General features: G+C 43.2%; 1 protein-coding gene across 1 annotated transcript in view; it reads right to left on the reverse strand.

Annotated features, from left to right (window-relative positions):
• Nucleotides 1–5,253, reverse strand: part of LOC102261911 (probable ubiquitin carboxyl-terminal hydrolase FAF-X) — a 292,998-nt gene that overhangs the window by 102,388 nt on the left and 185,357 nt on the right. The window lies entirely within an intron of this gene.

A 5,253-nucleotide genomic window follows, 5' to 3' on the forward strand; every position in this document is an offset into this window, starting at 1 on the left:
ACACACACACACACACACACACAGGACGCCTACTCTGAGCCTCTGCTGCCAGACTGTGGCCATCAGTAGGACATCCACTGAGGGCTCCTGGACTGTGAGAGGGGCAGGCTGGGCTGAGGGAACCTGGCTTCTAGTCAAATATAACAGTACATCCAAAAAAAATACATCACAATCAAATGGGGTTATTCCACAGGCATAAGGATGATTCAACATATGTGAATCAATCAATGTAATACAACATATTAACAAAAGAAAGGATAAAAATCACGTGATATTATAAATAGAAGAGGAAAAGATTTGATATGTTGCAACATCCATTTATGATTAAAACACGCAACAAAATAGGAAAAGGAAAGTACCTCAACATAATAAAAGTCATCTATGATAAATCCTCAGCTAATATCATTCTTTTTTAAAAAAATATATATTTTATTGATTTTTTTACAGAGAGGAAGAGAGAGGGATAGAGAGTTAGAAACATTGATGAGAGAGAACCATTGATCAGCTAGCTGCCTCCTGCACACTCCCTACTGGGGATGTGTCCTCAACCAAGGTACATGCCCTTGGCCGGAATCGAACCTGGGACCCTTGAGTCCGCAGGCTGACGCTCTATCCACTGAGCCAAACCAGTCAGGGCTAATATCATTCTTAATGGTGAAAAACTGAAAGCTTTTCCTTTAAGATCAGGAACAGAACATGGATGTCCAGTCTCACCACTCTTTTTCAACATTAAAGGCCCAGTATATAAATTTGTGCATGGGTGGGGCCCATTGACCTGGTTGGTGATCAGAGCTGATCAGGTCTGTCTTGCCTAGTCCCAATCTGATGGGGCCCAGCTGGCTGGGGAGGGACAGTGAGAGGTTGGCCAGCAGGGGAGGGACCGTGGGAGGGCTCCAGGACATGTCTGGCCTGTCGCATCCAGTCCCAATCAGTTGTACCCCAGCAGCAAGCTAACCTACCAGTCGGAGTGTCTGTCCCTTGGTGGTCAGAGCACATCATAGCAACTGGTTGAGCGGTCAACCAAAGGGTCAACCGATCAGCTAGACACTTAGCTTATTAGGTTTTTATCTATATACTAGTGGCCCGGTGCACGGAATTCATGCATTGTATGTGGGGTTGTTTGTCCCTCAGCCCAGCCTGCACCCTCTTCAATCTGGGACATTCCTCTTGCAATCTGGGACCGCTGGCTCCTAACCGTTCACCTGCCTGCCTGCTTGACTGCCCCTAACCACTCTGCCTGCCAGCCTGCTAGCCCCTAACTGCCCTCTCCCCCACTGGCCTTCTCACCCATAACTGCCCCTCCCTTGGCAGCCTGCTCACACCCAACTGCTCCCCCTGCCATCCTGGTCATCCCCTACTTCCTTCCCCATTGGCTGATAGCCCCCAACTGTCCCCCAATGCTAGCCTGCTTGCCCCCAACTGCCCCCCGCCTGCTGGCCTGATCACCCCTAACCACCTCTGCCTTGGCCCTGCCACCATGGCTTTGTCGGAAGGTTTCCTGGTCTATTTAGCATATTACCCTTTTATTAGTATAGACTAGAGGCTTGGTGCATGAAATTTGTACATGGGTAGGGTCCCTAGGCCTGGCCGGCAATCAGGGCCCATTTGTGGGGCAACTGGCGAGGCAAAGGGGGGATCCCTGCTGGCACATGCCTTGGCCGGCCTGGCACCACCTACTTGCTGGCCCTGCCCCCTGCTGCCACAGCCAGTCGCCTTCCTCTGTGGGGTGATCAGGGGGTCCCCTCTAGCACCCACCTTGGCCAGCCTGACATCACCTGCTCACCGGCACTGCCCCCTGCCGCCTCCGCCAGTCGCCTCCCTCTGTGGGGCAAATGATGGGGCAATCAGGGGACCCCTACTGGCAACCGCCTTGGCTGGCCTGGGGCCTGTGGGCAGCTCCTGCATTGAGCGTCTGCCCCCTGGTGGTCAGTGTGTATCATAACAACCAGTTGTTGTGCTGATCGTTCCGCCATTTGGTCAATTTGCATAATAGTCTTTTATTATATAGGACAGATAGTGCTGGATGACCTCAACATAGCAATAAGGCAAAAGAAAGAAAGAAAAGGCATCTAAATAGGGAGGGAAGAAGTAAAGGTGTTACTTTTTGCAGAAGACATGGTTCTGTACATAGAACAACCTTTTAGGAACAACGAACAAATACAGTCAGGTTGCAAGATACAAAATCAAGGTGTAATAATCCATTGCCATCCTCTATACTAACAACAAACTCCAGAAAAAAAAGAAAAAAACAATTCTTTTTGCAATTGCAACCAAAAGAATAAAATACCTGGGGATAAACTTAGCAAAGAATGTATAAGACCTATATACTGAAAATTGCAAAGCATTATTAAAAGAGATTGAAAAAGACACAACAAAATGGAAAAATATCTCTGGTTCATGGACTGGAGGAATCAACATACTAGTAGCTAAAATGGCCACATCACCTAAAGCAATATATAGATTTAATGCAATCCCCATCAAAATCTCAATGTCATTTTTTGAAGAATTAAAAAAGAGGAATCATCAGAGTTCTAGAGACCCCCCCAAAAAACCCCCAAACAGCCAAGGCAATCCTGAGAAAAAAATATGTGATACTTAAAAAAATAGAGAATGAATCGGAGATATCATATTACCTGACTTCAAATTATACTACACAGCTCTGATAATCAAAACAGCATGGTATTGGCAAAGAAACAGACACACAGATCAATGGAACAGAATAGTGAAACCAGCTATAATTCCATATGTATTTGGACAGATAATTTTTGACAAAAAGCCCGAAACACACAATGGAGTAAAGCTAGTCTCTCCAATAAATGGTGCTGGGAAAACTGGAAAGCCATGTGGAAAAAATTAAACTAGATTCGAGTTTGTCTCCCAGTACAAAAATTAATTCAAAATGGATCAAAGACCTAAGTATAAGATCCAAAACAGTTAAGTTTCATAGATGAAAATCTAGGTAGCAAACTTACGGACTCTGATGGTAGAGAACATTTTATGAACTTGAACCCAAAGGCAAAGGAAGTAAAGGCAAAAATAAAGGAATGGGACTATATCAAACTAAACAGCTTTTGTACAGCAAAAGAAACTGACAACAAAACAAAGAGGCAGGCAAACCATATGGGATATGTTATTTGTAAACAGTAGATCTGACAAGGGTTTAATTTCCAAAATATATAAAGAACTCATAAAACTTAACACCAAACAAAGCATGCAATTCAAAAGTGGGCAGAGGATCTGAAAATACACCTCTCCCAAGAAAACATATGAACAGCCAATAGATATATTAGATGTTCAACCTCACTGGCAATTAGGGAAATACTAATCAAAACTATAATGAGATACCACCTCACACCAGTTAGAATGACCATTATTAACAAGATAAGCAATAACAAGTGTGGGAGAGATTGTGGAAAACAGGGCACTCTCATCTATTGCTGGTGGGGATGTATACTGATACAACCACTGTGGAAAGCAGTCTTGCAATTCCTGAAAAAAAAAAAAAAACCCACCTGAGATTAGAGCTACTATATGACCTAACAGTTCTTCTCCTGGGTATATGCCCAAAAACTTCACAATCATGATTTGTGAAGATATATGCACCTTATTTTCATTGCAGCATTATTCATAGTGGCCATGACATGGAAACAACCAGTGTCCTGTGTTAGAGGGCTGGATAAAGAAGATGTGGTAGATATATATAATGGAATACTACTTAGCCAAAAGAAAGGATGAAATAGCGCCATATGAAACAACATGTATGAACCTTGAGAAAGTTATGGTAAGTGAAATGTCAGTCAGAAAAAGCTAAGTACTATGTAATTTCACTCAAATGTGGGAAGTAAAACTGAAACTTGTGAACACAAACTTGTGATGGTTGCCAAAGGGGGAAAAAGAAGGACCCAATATAAGGTGACTGATTTGACTTTGGGTGGTGGGCACACTGTGCAATATACAGATATTGTAACATAGAAACCTGTACCTGAAACAAGTATGTTTATGTTCATCAATGTTGCCACAATAAATTGAATATAACAATTAAGTTTAATTTTAAAAAAAAGTTTGTGGGGCCGAAACCGATTTGGCTCAGTGGATAGAGCATCGGCCTGCGGACTGAAGGGTCCCAGGTTTGATTCCGGTCAAGGACATGTACCTTGGTTGCCGGCACATCCCCAGTGGGAGATGTGCAGGAGGCAGCTGATCCATGTTTCTCTCTCATCGATGTTTCTAACTCTCTCTCTCTCTCCCTTCTTCTCTGTAAAAAATCAATAAAAAAAAAAAGTTTGTGGGGATATAAAATATGGCAGAGGAGTAAGTGGATGATGCAAGGACATGCTCCCAGGATCAAACTGGAATTACAACTAAAATACAGAAAAACTCCCTGAATAATCAACTGAAGATTCCCTGGGAAGAACCCTGATACCTGAAACACCAATCAGGAAGAATGCATGCACCTCCATGTTCATAGCAGCACCATTTACAATAGGTAAGATCTGGAAACAGCCCAAGTGCCCATCAGTAGAAGAGTGGATTAAACAGCTGGGGTACATGTATACCATGGACTATGATGCAGCAGTAAAAAAGAAGGATCTCTTACCCTTTGAGACAGCATAAAGCAGGGGTCCTCAAACTTTTTAAACAGGGGGCCAGTTCACTGTCCCTCAGACCGTTGGAGGGCCGGACTATAGTTTAAAAAAAAACTATGAACAAATTCCTATGCACACTGCACATATCTTATTTTGAAGTAAAAAAACTAAACGGGAACAAATACAATATTTGTATTTGCATGTGGCCCGCGGGCCGTAGTTTGAGGACCCCTGGCATAGAGGGACCTAGAGAGTGTTAGGCTGAGTGAAATAAGTCAGTCAGAGAAAGACAAGTATCATGATCTCACTCATATGTGGGATCTAATTTAAACAATAAACTGATGAGTGGAGTAGATCCAGAGATAAAGAAGCATGGAACAGAGTGTGGAATCTCACAAGGAAGGCAGGGGAGAGTGGGAGGAAATCAACCAAGAACCTTGTATGCGTATATGCATGGCCCATGGACACAGACAATAGGGTGATGAAGGCTTAGAGCAGTGGTTCTCAACCTTCTAGCCATTTTAATACAGTTCCTCATGCTGTGACCCAACCATAAAATTGTTTTCGTTGCTACTTCATAACTGTAATGTTGCTACTGTTATGAATCGTAATGTAAATATCTGATATGCAGGATGGTCTTAGGTGACCCCTGTGAAAGAGTCATTCG

Source organism: Myotis brandtii, unplaced genomic scaffold (assembly GCF_000412655.1).
Source record: "Myotis brandtii unplaced genomic scaffold, ASM41265v1 scaffold1052, whole genome shotgun sequence".
NCBI classification, from domain to species: Eukaryota; Metazoa; Chordata; class Mammalia; order Chiroptera; family Vespertilionidae; genus Myotis; species Myotis brandtii.